Source organism: Pelodiscus sinensis, chromosome 2, assembly GCF_049634645.1.
Source record: "Pelodiscus sinensis isolate JC-2024 chromosome 2, ASM4963464v1, whole genome shotgun sequence".
Lineage (NCBI taxonomy): Eukaryota > Metazoa > Chordata > Testudines > Trionychidae > Pelodiscus > Pelodiscus sinensis.
This window is the reverse complement of record NC_134712.1, coordinates 120,304,154-120,322,084: the sequence shown is the minus strand read 5'-3', so window position 1 is coordinate 120,322,084 and position 17,931 is coordinate 120,304,154. Positions and strand designations below refer to the sequence as shown.

Genomic DNA, 17,931 nt, shown 5'->3' with positions numbered 1-17,931 from the left:
CAAAATCACAATTACTTGATAAAGCAATTCTACAATATTACATTCTAATATGATTATTTTTGTTTTACTGTAGAAGAGAAGGGGCTTCTGATCCTCTTCTGTATTTTTAATTCAGACATTGCAGACAAATGTTGCCAATTTTTTGAGATTGGGGTAATGTCATTGGCCCAATCCTGCAAAATACTGAGCCTCCATTGTGTCCACAAGCATCAATAAGAATTAAGGACATGCAAGTTCTTGTGAGTCTGGCCTTTTATGTTATGATGTAGCTGGAATGGGGTCTGGAATAGAGTGAAAAATGGGATGCAGGTTCTTTTTTTGTTGTTGTTCTACCATAGAGAATTTGGAATGTTTTCATCCAGCTCTAATGTCGACATTCAGAGTCCTGTCAGTGCTGTAACTTATGAGAATTCTACAAGTAATTTGTATTTGCTGAAGTTTATGTCAGTATGTATTTTGTGTAGTAGTGGATAGTGCAGTTTAGTCTGCACACCAACTGCTGTGCTAACCCCCTGGTTTTTACTCACAGCTTTCTGAAACAGCCTTTTTAAAATGAAATTTTTATGCTTGATACTGTCCTAAAACCATGGAAACTATCATATAAATATACACCATAAAAGCTGTAGTTAGGTGGGTGGATGGATAAGGTATGTATTATGCTACCTGAAAGAAATAAATTGTTAGCTTTCTAAAACAATCTTAAACCTGTGGTAAACAGAAGGTGTATACATCAATGAGACTAGGGTAACACATTTTTTAAGAAAGAAAACCTAAAGAGGAGGTAAAAGAATATAAATATGCTATACAAAATGGGGATGATTAAAAAAATCTATGATCAAAACCACATCTGTATGCTAATTCTAATGTTTTCAAATGAAACAGCAGTACAAAAAGAGGAAAACCCCAAATTTTAAAAAAAATGTGGGCAAACAAAAATAATTATGAATAGAAATATCACCATGAAATAAGAAGCAGATTGAATCAGTGTGTGGTTTTTTTTTTTTTTTTTTTTTTTTACCAGTGGGGCATTTGCCAGTGTGAAGGTATGTTCAGCAGTGTGACTATTATAATTAAAGAATATGTCAACTTCGGCAAGATGTTTAAAGCTATCTTGTTAACACAGAGATAACCTGTTAAAATAATTATAAGAGAAAATTGTACTTTTCCTGTACTTTCAGCCTCCTTTGAATGGTGCAATACATTTAATTGCTCATGTCTCTTCCATGGAATGTTTGCTAGTGGCACTATTGACGTAGATACCAAGGTGATAGGTACCCTAGGGCTTTCTAACACAAAAAACACAGAACTCAAGCCTATATGATTGAAAAGCCAGTAGATGTTTTGCTATTAGTTTGAATAGGACTCAGACCAGACCAGAAGGGAGAAAGATGAATAGATCTCTAGTTTTCTATGAAACATTAATACTATCTCTTTCACTCCTCTAAATTTGGAAATAATTTCAGATTGAATTACAGTTACAAACATGTTACTGCATAGTAACACAAAGAAGATACGTTGTTATATTCATGTGATAGCAAACAGTTACAGATGCAAAGCTGTTTTATAACGTAACTTAGAAAAAAAACCTTTCAAAACATCTGTTGATCCCCAAATGACCATGACTGTCCTTCGTCTTGGTAGTATGTCCGCATCCAAGTATATTTCTGCACAAATGGTCCCATTGCAACTGCTTACATGCACAAGTATTTGTAGGATGTGGCACTAAAGTTAATTTCTAACAGGTTTGAAGATAATCTGTTTAGTCAATTTGAATGATGCAGGCTTAAAATAAAATCACTGTTCTTTCCCTACAGATAGCTTAAGAATGGCTGAACTTTGAAATATTGCAGTTAAACATTGAGCTGTATGTCTATAATAAAATCTGAAGAGAATTTGCTAGTTAGTAATACATTTATAAGTGACACCTTACCCTATCTTTCCCTCCCTCTCCACTTTTTTTGTGAGATCATAGTGCAACTTCTGTTGTCCATTATCACTAACTTACTGGTTACTGATTGGACAATTTTACATAAGGTAATATTAGGAAAAGGAAAAACGTCATGAGCATAGAAAAATGCATTTTCTTGTATACTTTTTCCATAGTTTTGATTGTGTTATGCAGTAATCCATAAGTTTACTTTTGAAGTTTCTCAGTTTTTGAGTTAAGTTACCACAGAGGTGACTTAACCATAGAGGTGCTATGACCCTTTCCTAGATCTCTGTTCCCAGAATATCAGTCACCATGATAATTGTGCTGTTAACCCAACATTGCAGTGCATATCCAGCCAAACTGTGTAAGCAACAGAATGAATCAGTCCACTCCATGTTGCATGCATTTTAGTCAAACGGATTCCCATCCCTCTATACAGAGTGAACTTCCAAGCCTAATTTTGATCAGATAAATGCTCACAATAGTAACCGTATGCATCCTTTCAGAACACTAAAACACAAAGGCAAAGAACTATGTCAGTCAGTGTTAAGGTTGTACAAAGTAATTTAAAAAAAATCAGGAAATAAAAAAACTTGACTGACAGTTCCATGTGCATGTGTAATTTTTGCATCATGCAAGGCTAAAAGGAAACATTTATTTTCCCAGTGTTAAATTTACTGAAACCATTTTTTCTTTGACAGGTAACTTAAAAATGGTTGAACACAAGATCATGACATTTAAAGAGGAAGGTGTGCATATGCATTTAATAAGAAAGTGTAACAGAAAAGATACATATGTAATTAGACAAACAGCTGCAGAAAAGTATTTTCGGTAATGCTAAAGTTAGTTTTGGGGGCATATAATTTTGCCTCTTAATTCTCTTGTACAGTATATGCCTTTTCATTGTATAGTAACGTCTGTTCTGGCCTCTTACAATTATTGACCTCGACACCAAAGACGATTTTTTTTCTGCTTTTCAGAGTCCACTCATTACCATTTATCAGTTATTTCTGGCTGCTCACTTTTGTTTTAGGCTATTTAATTGGAAATAGTTAATTGGCCTGGGTGTCTTACGGCAGGGAAAATAATGAGTCTTAAGCAGTACTAAGCTTCCATAAATATTTCACTTCATGCTAATTTCAGTGCTTCCAGCTGAGTTGTTTGAAGTGCTCAAAAAAGCTTTTTTGTTCACAATTAAATGCATAACTAAAAAAAAAAAAGAGTGAAATGTGCTGTCACATTTAAGTGTGTATATTATAGCTCAGTGAGGGATTCGATTCTTTATTTAAGATTAACAGTCATTTCACATCCATAATAAAATTATTTGTGTAACTGTGTGTCCCTCTGAAGCTCTGATTCTCGAAATACCAGTGGACAGGCTCTGACAAGGCTTGGACTTCAAGCATAGCTGTTTGGAAATCCTGGAGCTCCCTCAAGTGGACACATATTGGTGCCTTAATGAACTGAAGCATCTATTTGTCCTCTTACTCAGTGGGAAAATGCTTGTAAGTACATGCCTGAAGCTTTGCACAAAGAAATTAAATTTTGAGAGTTTCTTCTTTTGCACTTTTACACAAACTAAAGATGTGAGTCTTTTCCTTTTATTTCACTTAAGTAAAAGCCAATTTTTTTTGCTAGTTTATTGCAATATGTAAGTATATTCTCCCCAACCCAAGCATGCATGCTATGTATATTTGGATGAAGAAGTATAAGTGAGAAGGGGAGGAGGGGTAGAGACATACAGTTTCTAGCAAGTGTAACTGTGGCAGGTGGTATATATGCAGGGCATTAAAGGCTGTATGGTTCTCAATACAGACACTTTGAAATCTGCAGTATAGTTCAACCTAATGACCAGCATGAAAGAGGAAAAATGCCCACTCTCTGAATTTCTCCCAATAGGATATTAGCCGCCCAAGGCTATTTAGTTGGTGTTACTCATCCTGTGCAGGAAGGAAATTCAAACCCTCAGATTCTCCCTCAGATGGATGCCTACCATGTAAAGCAGAGGTGGCAAAGCATAGGGAATTTCCAACCAAGAACAACGCATGAAATATAACAGAACACAGAGTAAAAAACATAAAAATCCCTTGGGTGACTCTGGGGTCCTGCCTGGTAATGTACACTTACAGGATAATGTAAGTCATGCGAGAGAAAAGATTCTGGTGTGTTAAACTGATAGCACACTGTAGAGGTAGGAGTATGAAGAACTCTACTACAGCACCCAGGATAGGGCATGGGGCTCTCAGCATCAGTCTTTCTAATGTTAGTGCACAATAGCAGCTGTGAGGACACAGAACCAGTTTCAAATATGCCTTATTATCAAGCTGGCTGAGGCAGGAAGGCCCCTCACAGCCCAGAAATGTTAGTGCCATGTACAGGACACAGTGAAAGACCAGCCCATAAGGATTCTCTGGTGAACAGAAAGCTTTGTGCAGGCACCAAGCACAAGGAGTCACAAGGGCCAGTGCTGATAGTAGAAACTCTTGCTCCAAACATTTCAGCATCCCTCTTTCAAATATATACAACAAAGCGGTGCTTTCTCCACTTGCCTCTGGCTGCTTCAGTTAATGCTCTGTTAGCCTGATTAGAGCACTCTGCTCTGAAACATACATTGAAGCACAGACCATAGCTAGTTTTTCTCTAACCACACCTTTTCCTCCATCTGTTCCTGCTTGCTTAGCACTGCACATGGCTAGAATGCAGCTGAGGTCCTAGATGGCACTCATTATATTACACACAAAGGCAAAGTAACAGTGCTGCTATTTTGCCCATCTTCTCTTACCAAGCAGTTCTCTCTACACCTTTTCTTTCACTGGCTTAATACACAACAGAACAAACAGTCTGGGCTACATCATTTTATGGTTAAGGTAACCATAATTGGTCCTGATCATTTTGAATAAGTGCAAAAGCATTTACCAAAATGCCGGTCAAATATGTTATCACTCCTCAGCTGTATTAAACTAATTATGATATTGGTATTCTGCTTACAGGGAAAAGTTCTGCCCTGGTGTGATTTCAGTGCCTCTTCCTCCCTTATCTGTAAGGCATTTCCCCAAGTTGGTAAATTGTCAGGTGGCATAGAGCCATCATAGCATCTCTTACACCCCCATTCTTTGCAGCCAATGCAGAGAGATGAAGGCATAGAGTAAAGTGTCCTTTTATCCTTATGTAGCAAAGCTGCCTTCAGACTACTCTTAAGTTTTGATCAATTGTCAGAGAGTGACCCATGAACTAGGGTCCATTCAAATGGCTAAGCCACTTTTTTACCCTATCCTTCCTCCCAATACTATGTCCAGTGTTTTTCAGCCACTATTTTTAATGTACTGGCATCTACTGTATATATTTCATGAGGGCACACTCACATTGTTAAAATAAAATGTCCATTGAAATCCTTGGGAATTTTATACTATTCAAATAAGCAGGAATCCCCCCACCACCCGACGATATATTTCATGTGGCATTTTGACCCAACTGCTCCAAATTATAGATAAATAGATGGCATATTTTATTGCCTAAAAATAACGACCTAAAATGTGATGTTTCAAAATGAGTCCCCAATAGTTCTGCTCTCCTATTATATTTTCCACTAAAAGACACCACTCTGTAATTTAATACCTTGATTGGTTTTACAGGCCTATGGGGAAAATATCACATTTCTGTAAGTCACTGCAATGTCTTTTAATGAATATGTAAAACTGTGGATGTGAAGTATATTCACAAATATTCTCTTTGAATTTTATTTACCTCCTCCATCTCTTCATTCTTATCTGATGACAGTGACACGTTATTGATCATGCTGTTAATCTCTCATGCATATTGTGGACCGAATGGAAAGGTGTAAAGTTTTTTGAGTGATTCATTAGATTCTTCCCTTTCAAAGAAGTGAACCTAAAGAAATACACAATTTATTTAGATTTTTCCAAGAGCTTTGAAAACAGTGATCTCATTTTCATTGTATATGCAGTTTATATGAATGATAGGCATTGAAATATGTATTTCAGAGCACCAATAAAAAATGCAAAAAAAAATCAAAGAAAGATGCAGATAGCTCTTTGTGGGAATCATATCAAGGTCACGCTCAGGTATTATATCTTTTTATTTACAGAATAAAAAGATCACAAGGATTTAGTGAAATCTTCAAGACAGATAGGCTGCGTCTAGACTGGCATGATTTTGCGGAAATACTTTTAACGGAAAAGGTTTTCCGTTAAAAATATTTCTGCAAAAGCACCACTAGATTGGAACTGATGCTTTTGTGCAAAAAGTGCTTTTGCACAAAAGCATCTGTGGCTAGTCTAGATGCGATTTTGCGCAAGAAAGCCCCGATCGCCATTTTAGCCATCGGGGCTTTTTTGCGCAAAACAATTCTTCCCTGTCTACACTGGCCCTTTTGAGCAAGTACTCTTGTGCAAGAGGGCTTTTTCCCTTAGCGGGAGCGTGAAAGTATTTGCGCAAGAAGCACTGATTTTGTACATTACAAAGTCAGTGCTCTTGCGCAAATTCAAGTGGCCAGTGTAGACAGCTGGCAAGTTATTGCCAGTCTAGATGCTCCAATAGAGTAATAACTCTTGATGTGCAATACTCACAATAATGCCATCCTATAACATTTTTCTTGCCATTTCTCCTGGTGTGCATAAATATTTTTATCACCCATCAAAGATAATTTTCATGTCACCTCTCCCCCAGTCATGATCAAATGGGTAGACAAGAGTGCACTGGTCCTGGAATGGTACACATTAATGGATAATTTTTAAAGGTGGCTTAAAATGTGTAAAAAGGTTAAATAGATAGGAGAACAACATCTTAGCCAACATCTGTTATCTAAATTTAGATTGTGTCCTTGGATATTCATCAGCTACATGTAAACCTCCCTTTCTTCTCCAGACATTGATGAATCAAAAAAAATCCATATCCCACCTCTTTAATTATGCAAGTCCTACAACAAATACTGTTGCACATAATTTTTAGGACAACAGACTTGCTAAATTTTGTATTATAAGCTATCAGGATTTTTAAGGGGATGCTCTGACTATATTAATCCGATGAGTGTATTGTAGAAAGCCCATAAAACCATGTATCAGAGGCTACATGTGAGGTCTGAGCTAAAGCAGTCAAAACTTAGCTTTGCTTTATATCAGCAAAGTTGTGAGCAAGAGCCAGACACAAAGCTGATACTGCACAGATATTCCTAAGAGGGGCTAGGCACAGAACAGTCATGCATGCATGCACATTCCAGAAGGGTGCTACCAGGACACCTCAGATACCAGCACATTCCCCTCAGATAACAGAACATAGTGGCCCATCCTAAAGATGAGATCAGAATGACAGCATGATGGATAGAGATGTTTTGATCAAACCAATGTGTACAGGGTAATAGGTGGCATCTAGATATGTCAGAGAGTGGTACCTAGAAAAGTCAGAGGGTGGTATGTAACTTGTTTGTATCGGTGTTAAAAGGTGCATTGCACAGGGAGTACTACATTGTCCTGCATTTTGCTTCAGCTACCCCAGACTAACACGGCTACATTTCTATCACTATTCTACAGGGAGTACAGGCAGTCCCCGGGTTACGTACAAGATAGGGACTGTAGGTTTGTTCTTAAGTTGAATCTGTATGTAAGTAGGAACTGGCGTAAAGATTCAGCCGCTGCTGAAACTGACTGCCAGTTCCGACTTACATACAGAATCAACTTAAGAACCCCAAGCGTCCCCAAGTCAGCTGCTGCTGAAACTGATCAGCGCTGATTCCAGAAAGCCCGGGGCAGAGCAACTCTGCCTCGGGCTTCCTGTAGTCAGCGCTGGTCAGTTTCAGCAGAAGCTGACTTGGGGACGCCTGGGGCAGAGCAGATGGGGTGCTGCTGGGTTGTTCCAGTAGCGCCGCTCTTCGGCGCTACTGGACCAACCCAGCAGCACCCCATCTGCTCTGCCCCAGGCGTCCTGATTCAGCCGCTGCTGAAACTGACCAGCAGCGGCTGAATCAGGAAACCTGGGGCAGAACAGCTGGGGTGCTGCCGGGTTGGTCCAGTAGCGCCCAGAGCGGCGCTGCGGGACCAACCGGCAGCGCCCCAGCTGCTCTGCCACAGGCGTCTGGAGAAAAGCCTAGTCTGCTGGGGGGGGGAGGGGCGTACTAGCTGCGGTCCCGCCACCTGGGTCATCGACGGCTTTGCTCCCCGTCTCCCTGGTCTGCCAGGGAGACGGGGAGCAAAGCCTCTGAGGACGCCAGCAGCGGGACAGCCGCGGGGCGTCTGGGCTGTCCCGCTGCTGGCTTCCCCGAGGCTTTGCAAAGCCGTGGGGAAGCCGGCAGCGGAGCAGCCCATGTGCGCCTGGGCTGCCTTGCTGCCCAAACCCCCCCCCCCCCCCCGCGGCTTTGCAAAGCCTTGGGGAAGCGGGCAGCGGAGCAGCCCAGGCGCGCCTGGGCTGCCTCGCTGCCCGAGCCCTCCCCCCCCCCCCCCGCGGCTTTGCTCCGTGTCTTCCTGGTCTGCAGACCAGGGAGACGCGGAGAAAGCCCCGGCGTACACGGGCGGCAGGACCGCGAGGTCCCGCAGTCCGTGTCCTCCGGGGGAGCCCCGTTTGTAACTGCGGATCTGACATAAGTTGGATCCGCGTAAGTCGGGGACTGCCTGTATCTGTATCCAGCCTGGGAGGCAATGGAAAGTCCTGCCATTGACTGCATTGTGTCCATTGTTAGAAGCATGCATGCACTAGCGGTCCGGTAGAGTTCGTGGGATACCAGTACTGTGTTTCATCAACAATAAACCTGGCCAGGCACCTTCACAGATCTTTTAGTCATTGAGTGGTTCACTTGATGTCTGCTGGGATGGCATACATAGAGAACACTCATACAGCCAAAAATCTGTTAGCATCTGATGAAACCATGTGTATTAGCAATGAGCAACTAGGCTAGTGAGTGGGATGTGTGAGTGGCCCTCTTTCTCAATGGGACTCAAGAGTGACAGCCTCCTGGGATAGGGTAGTTTTGTGAACTTCGTTTGCAGAATTTGTGCAGTGTGCAGATGAAAGTGTTGCAGCGCTTTGGTTGGATGCAGAGGGAGTACACGGCTGTCACAGTCAATGTTGTATGCAATCAGCATGTACCTCACTTCACATGCTGTTGCTTTATGTGTGTGTCACGTCAGTAATACCGGGGGTCGGGGAGGTGGGGATACTACATGTACAGAAACTAGTGTAATTTGGAATCCCTGAGAGTGGGCAATGGTAAACAAAATGTCTTGAGGCCCATATAACCCTGATGGCCCGCAGGTTGCCCACCACTGACATGTATAATATTACAAGTTTTGTATAGTTGACTTGTACATAGTTCAACACCATAGGATCAATTATTCCTTCTAAATGATTGAAAAAGAATGTACAAAAAAGCACCTTCCAGATATGTAATCTGTCAATGCTTCCCCTTATTCAATTTGATTGTTGTTGGTTTACCTACAGCGTCTTGTGTTATGGTAGTTTTGCATTACTCCCACAACACAAAGCTGCATTATCCAGTTCGGAAGGTTTATCAAAACCGATAAGAGGATGTTGTTTTTTTCCATACAACATGTAAATTACATGTGGAACCTGTTGCTTCAGTACATTTGCTAAGTTCTTGGCTTCAGCAAACTCAAAGAGGGATTGGACATAGCCATGGAGAAGGTATAATCAGAAGTAATAGCCTGAGGTTTGATAGTACTTCAAATGTATTTCTGTTACAGGTAGGATTAAATATTACATGGGGACAGAGGAGAGGAGTTTCTTGCTTTTTTCCTCTAAATCAGCAGTTCTTGTATTATGTGGCAGGTCTCCCAAAGGTGGAGTGGGAATGTGGCAAAGAAAGTGTGAGCTGTGTGCCTCCCCCTGCCCACGAGCCCTGGCCGTCAGGCCCAGATGTTTGGGACTGTGCACACCCAGTAGGCAGGGATAAATGGGGCAGTCAGAGCCCTGGCAACTGGACTCACTGCCTCACTAGGCGGCAGCCCTGCATATTGACAAATATCACTGTTCACACTGCCTTCCTAACTTCTGTGCTGCTGCTACTGACACAGCACTGTCAGACGGGCCAGCAGCCGCTGCTGTCAGCCGACGGTCAGGGCAGTGTGTGTGTGTGTATGTTTCCGAGAAAAGGTTTAACGTCTATGTCTTTACTGCTAGGACCGGGGTCCCGTCGCAGAGGGTGGCCAGCAGGCCAACAGACGCCCTTTTATATAGGAAGAGCTTATTACACCTTAGATTTTAGCTGTTAGAACACAGGGTTCCTTCGCAGCGGGCAGCCTGGGAAAGGCTGAAAGGTGCCCCAACGGATCTGTCACCTGGGAGTGACACAGATCCAAACACCCAAGCTCTTCCTATGCCTGTCCCTTTATGACCGGCTGAAGTTCTTTTAAATTGTGCTTGGTTCTATTACAGCAACTGAAGGAGTCAGGCTAAAGCTTAAACATTTACAGGTTTATTAAAAGACTTTATAAAAGCATATGGTTACAATGGCTATTGTTCTCTTTAACTGTTAACAAATACAGATTTTAAAAATGGTTACAAAGAAAATAAAGATAGAAAATAGAAATAATGGTACCAAGTGACAGCTTAATCTTTAAAGAGCTCTAAGTCTATGTGTACACTTAAGACAAAGGACCACATCCAGGTACAATTTTTACCCCCTTCTGTGCCTCTCGACTCCAGCGGGTCAAGCCAGGGCCGGTCTCTCAATTTCTAGGAAAGATGAATATGAGGTGGGCATCCCCTCTGGAACCTCGGGAGATCAAACACCTAACCCGACCAGCAGATAGATGGTAGATTACTCTGAGTGTCAAATATGCTGCTGGACCCATCTTTATACCCCTGGGGGCCCGTATCCTCTTTCTTATCCAAGATGCCGAATTGTACTGGTCCGTTTTGTGGTGCCAGTTCTTACAAGCAAGTTTCAAGTTAATTTACACTTGAAAGAGAGAGAACTAAATTATGATTACTAGACTTTTTTTTTTTTTTTTTTTTTACTGGGCGAGAGATTCCTCCCCGCCCCCCGCGGACGGCTGTGTGTTCGTATCAATATGGGTTTGAGTCAAGGAAACTCCTTGGCAGTCTCTTGGTCAGCAATCGGCATATCTCTGTTTACAGCCATTCATGGTCACACAGCCTGGGCCTTCTGCTCTGTGCGCCCTGTATGCTCCAGGCAAGCAAAAATGGATGTTACAGGGGGGTTCCTGTCTGACTACAGCTGCTCTCCACTCTGCTTTCAGAGCTGGGTGGTGACATATACACTTGTGGGGGGAGCAGGCTATAAGCAAAGGGCACCTGATCAAATGAGTTTGAGAACAGACAGGGCGCTGGACTAAATGGACCTCAGGTTCACCTATCTCCATGTTGTTTATGTATAGTGCCCAGCAAGGTTCCCTCTAAGCTGCGCAGTAGCACAACCCCACAGCTACTTAATGAGCCCCACCCAGAGTCTCAGGGCTCTGTGCACAGAGTTGCCTGGCTGGGGAAGGGCACATCTCCCTCAGCTACAGCAGCAGCCTCCCTGCTGAGGACAGAGCAGCAAGTCTCCGCCAGCTAGTAGGGGACTGTCTGTGCATGGAGCACTGAGCCTGTGGCTGAGCAGGGCTCATTAAGCAGCTGCAGGACCATGCTACTGTGTAGCTTAGAGCAAACCTCGGTGCCCAGCACAATGAGGACCAAACTCTGACTCAGGCTAATCACTGCTGTAATAGAAATAAGCAGCACTGGCCCGAGGGTGTCAGAGGGGTCTTCTACAAACCAGCTAGAGGAGAGGATTATGGGGACAGCTTACTGCAACAAACCCAGATTCAGCTAGTGACACTGCACAGTGTGCTCCACCCCAGTTCTCCTGAAGGAGTGTTGCCTTAAAACAAGCATAGTGTCCTCAAGCACTTGGGCAATGCTGCTCCTCCCCATCTGCAGTGCATCTCTGGCTCATAAGAGGCATAATTGGCCCCTTTGCTTTTCTTCTTCTAGCTGGTTTATGTTTTTGCAAGTCAAACAAATAGGAAAATTAATGACAGAATATGAGTGTACCACAAAATAATACTACTCGACCACTGCTGTGCCTTTGGCTCCAATTAACCTCAGTGTTCGTTAGAGGTTGCAGCCAGCTGCATCAATCATAATTTCTTCAGCTGACAAAAAAAAAAATCCATCATTACTGCAGCCACACACAGATATGTACATTATGTCCCTAAAGTATCATAATCCTCCACTTACCAAAAAGGAGTTATGATAGCTGGGAGGAGAGGAAGCTCAATTTTCCTTCACATCTGCTTGATTCTTTAGTATAATCATCACTGCATGAGCCAGGCAAGGTCGTGAACTGTAGCAATGTTCATCACAACATGCAATCTCCCAGTTCTAGGGCCATTAAATACTCAGCAACCGCTCCCTCTCCAGCCTACTGTTTTTAATCTGCTAGAGCCCTTCAGAACAGGAACAAGAGAGCTCCGCTCACAGACCTGTTTCCAAGATTACTATCATAGACCACACTTTGAGAGGGAGTCAGCTGCAAGCTGCCATTCCATTTGTTTCCATGGAACAAGAAAAAACATCACAGTTGGATTTAATTTCAGGTTTACTACCCAACACCTGCATCTGGGAAGAGGTCCTGATGTAACTCACATTGCAATCTAGCAGCGCCACCCTCTGTAACTTCCTTTGCCTTATTCCAGATGGTTTCTAAAAACCTGAAGTTAGCATAGAATCAGTGTTGTAAACAGCATAGCTTGTTTGGTTTTTCTTTTTGGTTAAAAATAACACCCTATCAACTCTGTAGTTTCAGCATCCTCAGTTCTGAAATAGGTTATTTGCATACATTTATGAAGAGCTTATAACTTTAGTCATCTGGAAGACAGATTGCTTAAACTTTGTCATTTCAAAGTTTTTTACTTAGTTCAAAGCAGAAGAATCAAGGCAGAAACCACAGAACTGAGATATGAAGGGAAAATTCCTACAAAATCCTGTTAATTAATCTGACCACATTTCATAACACTAGTTGGGATGGGGTTGCTTTTTTTTTTTTTTAAACATATGGGAGGCATTTGGATTTGTGTGATTCCCCCGCACTCCTTTTTAATAGGACCTGGATTTGCTCCTTACATATTCCCTTTCAAATGTCACAAGTATAGATGATTGGAGATAAATCCAAGCAACTGATATTTCTACTGTAAAATCATTTATTGGGATGGCATATTTCGGAGCACCTGAACCAAAAAGGAGGGCCATCTTTCAATTTTTAGTACAATCTGCAATCCTTACTCGTAGACTTTAGTACCTGAATAAAATCACGAGTGGAGGCATGGTCATAAAAAAAAAATCCTTTAAAAAGTAGCCATTTTCATCTGCGAGTGACAGATACGACTTGCAATCCCCACTGCTTGTATGTGCATTAAAAAAATGTCTATGAGTGTCACGTCATCTTCTCACTCACTGGACAATGGGTAGAGTGTGCTCTTCAGAGCAGAGATTTGTAACAACAGAGACTGCAGTTCAGCAGAGCACTCAAGCATGTGCTTAACATTAGCATATGAGTACTCTCATTGACACCAAAAGGACTACACATATATTTCAGATTAAGTAGGTGCTTGAGTGCTTTGCTAAATCAGGGCCTTCAGCACCTGTGAAAATAGTAGTAGACGACTGTGCATGCAAGTAACAAACCAGCAACTTTCCTCCCTATTGTATCTGTTTTGTTTCCTTGTTCTTGCTATGTATTGCTGCTGTTTGCTGGAAGTCCATTTGGGTGTAGTTTGGAGGATTTACAGGTTCAAAAGATAAATTATGCCTTGTTTTTTAACAAGTTCTTCTTTTGTAAATTAAGGAAAGAGTTAGCTCTAGGCATCTTTTGGCACCTAATTTATCTTGTAAATATGTCCTTCCATACCAATGTTTCCCCATCTTTAAAATGGCTGAAAGGAATGTTAGGGCTTTACTCAGTGCTTTTAACTCCTCAGGTGGAAGGTGATATATTCACATAAAAGTAACCATGAAATTTTAATGCTGGTTGGGCTGAGAAGGTATGGAATCCCTTGGGCTTTACATGTTTTTGGCATTGTGATTAGCTCAGTTCCTATTTCATTGGTTCTGTGTGACTGAAGTAAGAGATCTAGTTTTGGGGTAAAACAGCAGGTCTTTTAATTGAATGAATAAGACTCATTCTTTTTTTACTTATGATTTTCTATCTTCAAAAATGGTAGATTACTTCTACAAACAAACACATTACAGATAAAAAGATTATACAAAGAAATGGGGGAAATGTATGTTTGATAAAATGGTATCTTGTCAATAGTACTAAGAAATGCCACATCTTGTATCAGATGCTCCATTAACCCCTAATGGGACCTGGCATCAAGCAGCAATTGGACTCTATATTATTATTATTATTATTATTAGACATTGCGGACTAAATTGGCATTGTAAAATCCATACCCAGTAACTACGAGCAAGAACAGATAGTGAGATTGTTTGATCCTCAGGTTGCATGAGTGATGTAAGATGCACCAGATCTTTATGGTACAATTTATTTCCCCCTCAGTACTGGTTCAAATTTGCTGGCTAGTACATTGATTGGTGTGGGCAAGGGCAACCAAAATTTTCTCCAATCCCCATCAACTTGTGCAGAGGGTGAAGAGCAGGCAAGGAGGAGATGTGGCAGCAGCAACCTGGAGCCATGACAGGAAAAGGGCTCTGGTAGCTCTCTTCTTTTGGCCAGCAACTATCTGTTGCAAGACCTTCTCTTTGCAGTGGTTAAAAGGCTTTGCTTTGCATTGCATTGCAGCACATAGCTACACCTACGTTATGTCAAGGGTGGGCAAAAGCCTCTCAGCGGGCTGAATCCGGCCCGCCTCGGGCTTTGATCTGGCCTACGAGGCAATTCCAGGCCTCACTCCTTAGTGCACTGCCCCAGAGCGGCGTAAGCCCTTCTAACTGCTTCTATTTAAAGGGCTTATGTCTTCCCCCTGCCTTGCCTAGCAGCTGCGGGGAAGGCACAAGCACTTTAAATAGAAACAGTTGAAAGAGCTGGCGTCTCTAGCTCCCTAGCAATGCGCTAGAGGTACGGGGAGCTGCAAGCCCTTTTAAGTGCTTCTATTTAAAAGGCTGGCACCTTCCCTGTGCCTGTCAGGCAATGCGTTGCCTAGCAGCCATGGGGAACACAAGAGCCCTATAAATAGAAACAGCTGAAAGGGCTCACAGTTCCCTGCACAGCTAGCGCAGATTGCAGAAGACCCAGCAGACACAAGCCATTTAAACAAGCATTGAAAAGAGCTCACAGCTCTGCTCCACTGGCCCATTGCCTGGGAACTGCCCGGAGGCACAAGCCCTTTCAATTGCTTCTATTCCAAGGGCTTGTGCCTGCTGGGCAGCTGCCAGACCTCTAGTTAGCAGTGGGGGCTAGGAGCTGTTACATGAAATCTAAGTCTCCACTTCAGACAACTCTGGGGCTATGACTAGACTGGCATGATTTTCCAGAAATGCTTTTAACAGAAAAGTTTTCCATAAAAGCATTTTTGGAAAAGAGCGTCTAGATTGGCATGGACGCTTTTCCGTGAGGCATAACGGGGAGGTCGATAAAGGGCTTTCAGGTCGGCGCGGGAGCGTCCAAACTAGTGCACTGAGCTGACGAACAGCTGATCAGCTGTTTGTCGGCTCAGCGCAGCAGCCATTTGCCGATCAGTCTAATCTACATGGCTCCATCGATGGAGCCATGTAGTTTAGACACACCCAGAAAGATGAAGAACAGCAAATTGGAGAGCAGAGCTGTGGAAAATGTTAGATTTACACACACCCCCACACACCCTGGAATAAAAGCAGAAGTCAGCAAGGTGGCCTTAAGTTGTATCAGCTCGTGAAACAAGTCTTTAAGCATCTCTTTTCAATTTTACCTTCCTATTTGCTGCTGCTTGCCTCAATCACTTTGGGCCAGACACTTCCCTCTACATGCCTCAGTTTCGCCACTTGTAAAATGAGGATAATTGTACTGACTTTGAGATCTCCTGATGAAATGTTATATAAAAATCTAGGTAATATTACCCACAGTAATCAATATATTAAGAAGCCATACAACAACCATCCTTAACGCAATATTTTCTTACTGTATTCTTTATAGCTTTCAACGCATACTAAAACTTGTTCCCAGAATTCTGCCAATTCTATTATCAATTATTCTTAGGAGGGAAAAAAAGGGAAAGGGGCTAGATTTACCTACATAGTGTCAGGAAATGCAAATCCATTGATTAAAGTGATGCTGCGTCCCTTTCAGCTAGTTGTGAGAATATTTTGGAACCCAGTGTCAAATTGGTGCATTCCCTCGAAGCTGCAGGGGCAGCACAGCTTCACAGGTGACTAATCAACCCCGCCCAGTCAGAGGCTCAGGGCTCTGTGCATGGCACCATGCCCTGTAATAAATAAAAAGAACAGAAGGAAGAGAAAAACAAATATTTGCAAGTGGAAATAGATCAAATGCCCAATCATTCTCCTGATGAAGTGGCAATAAGTTGAAAAATCCCTTTGATTTCAGGAGCTGCAAGACCAGGGCCAAAAACTGAAAGGGAATGAAATATTATTTTCAAGCCTTTGAGAGGCTGTTACTAAAATTATATGGTGTGACAAACACAAAAGCTGTAGAAAGAGCTCTTGACATGAATGTCCCTTTAAAAACAAACATTGTTTAATTATCCTTAATCCAGTGTGTAATGTTTAATATGCCAAAAGAGCTTCCGTTCCATTTCTTCTCAGTGTGGTTGGCATGGAGCCAAAATACCATTACTTTAAAGGCACATTAAAATGAGCTTGAAATCTGTTGTGGAAAGTCTGTTTCTTTTTTCAGGAATTTAAAACTGATCTTACAATGGTGATTTTCCAAAGGGTATCAAACGTTCACCAGAGTACTTATGTAAAAAATGGAAACTCTTCACAGTGACCTCATTTGCTAGAGATCTGAGGCAATGCAGGGGCCTCCACAAAACTGTCATTTCTAGAGACACAAACAAGTTCGTGGGTCTGAAATGCTGACCTGCTCAATTCTGCCCGGCTCCTGGATATTTGAAGCACAACTAGTTCCTCTGCAATTACAGATTCCCATGGCTGTAAAATAAGCAGTAGGAGGGGCCCCTTGAGCAGCACTGATATGAGGAGATGGCTAGTGAGATGAGTGGGTGGAATGTCAGCCAGGTGCAGTGGTCTGGAAGATAGCCTGGGATACAGATTGGTTTGTGGGAGATACAAACAGCACTGATGGTAGAACAGCAGAAAGGAGAAGGTCAGAGGGAACAAAACTTGAGGTAATCATCCAGGGAAAGGAAAAAAAGTAAGGTAGTCACTATGGGCTGAAGGTGTCTGGTGGACTGAGAGCTTGTGTGCACACAGGTAAGGGAAAATTGCCATAAATTAAAAAAAAAAAATCTGCCAAGTCAGTAAGTCACACACAACTTTTGTCTGAGCAGTTTCAGAATGACAATAAGGTGACAATACAGTTAAGCAAATCAGTGTTGGTAGAAAGCTGTTTTCTGAGCTCAAAAGAGAGAACAGTAGCTTTTCTCCATCTGCCACATGTCCTTCTATAGTCACCTTTGCTCCTTTTGATAGGAGCAATATATTAAATATTCTTTTCTGTTGCTCTTCAAGAGGTTAGCAGAATTTTCTTAACTTTTCAGCCATATTATGGTCCATCACAGTTCTTCCCTTTCATTAATATCAATTCCTCTGAGGTCCTCCTGCACATACACTTACAGTGTCCAACACCTCCAAAAGTGAGTCAAGTTCCAAAAAGTCATACAACTTGCTTTAAAAGTCATGCAGATTTTTTTTAAATAGATGTTAGATTCTTAAATTGCTTTTTGCATTTTGAGAGGGGTTAGAATGTACTCAAGCACATATTTTCAAATTTTACTAGCACAAAATGTGCTAGAATGTTGCTTTAAAAAAATCTTAAATGAAAGCTGAGATTTTCACATAATCACTTGTCTCCAGGATTGAGGGCTTTAAAAGAAATCTAATATCACTAACTC

At 41.9% G+C, this 17,931-nt stretch overlaps 1 protein-coding gene across 3 annotated transcripts in view; it reads left to right on the top strand.

Moving 5' to 3' along the window:
- The window catches only part of CDH6 (cadherin 6), a 139,370-nt gene that overhangs the window by 22,946 nt on the left and 98,493 nt on the right, over positions 1–17,931 (top strand). Inside the window, exon 1 of one of the 3 annotated variants that reach the window (XM_075921413.1) lies at positions 3,414–3,435. The exons of the other annotated variants lie outside the window; for them this stretch is intronic. The gene's annotated coding sequence lies outside the window, so the exon portion shown is untranslated. Of the gene's footprint in view, positions 1–3,413; positions 3,436–17,931 lie in introns of those variants that run through there. 3 annotated transcript variants of the gene reach the window in all.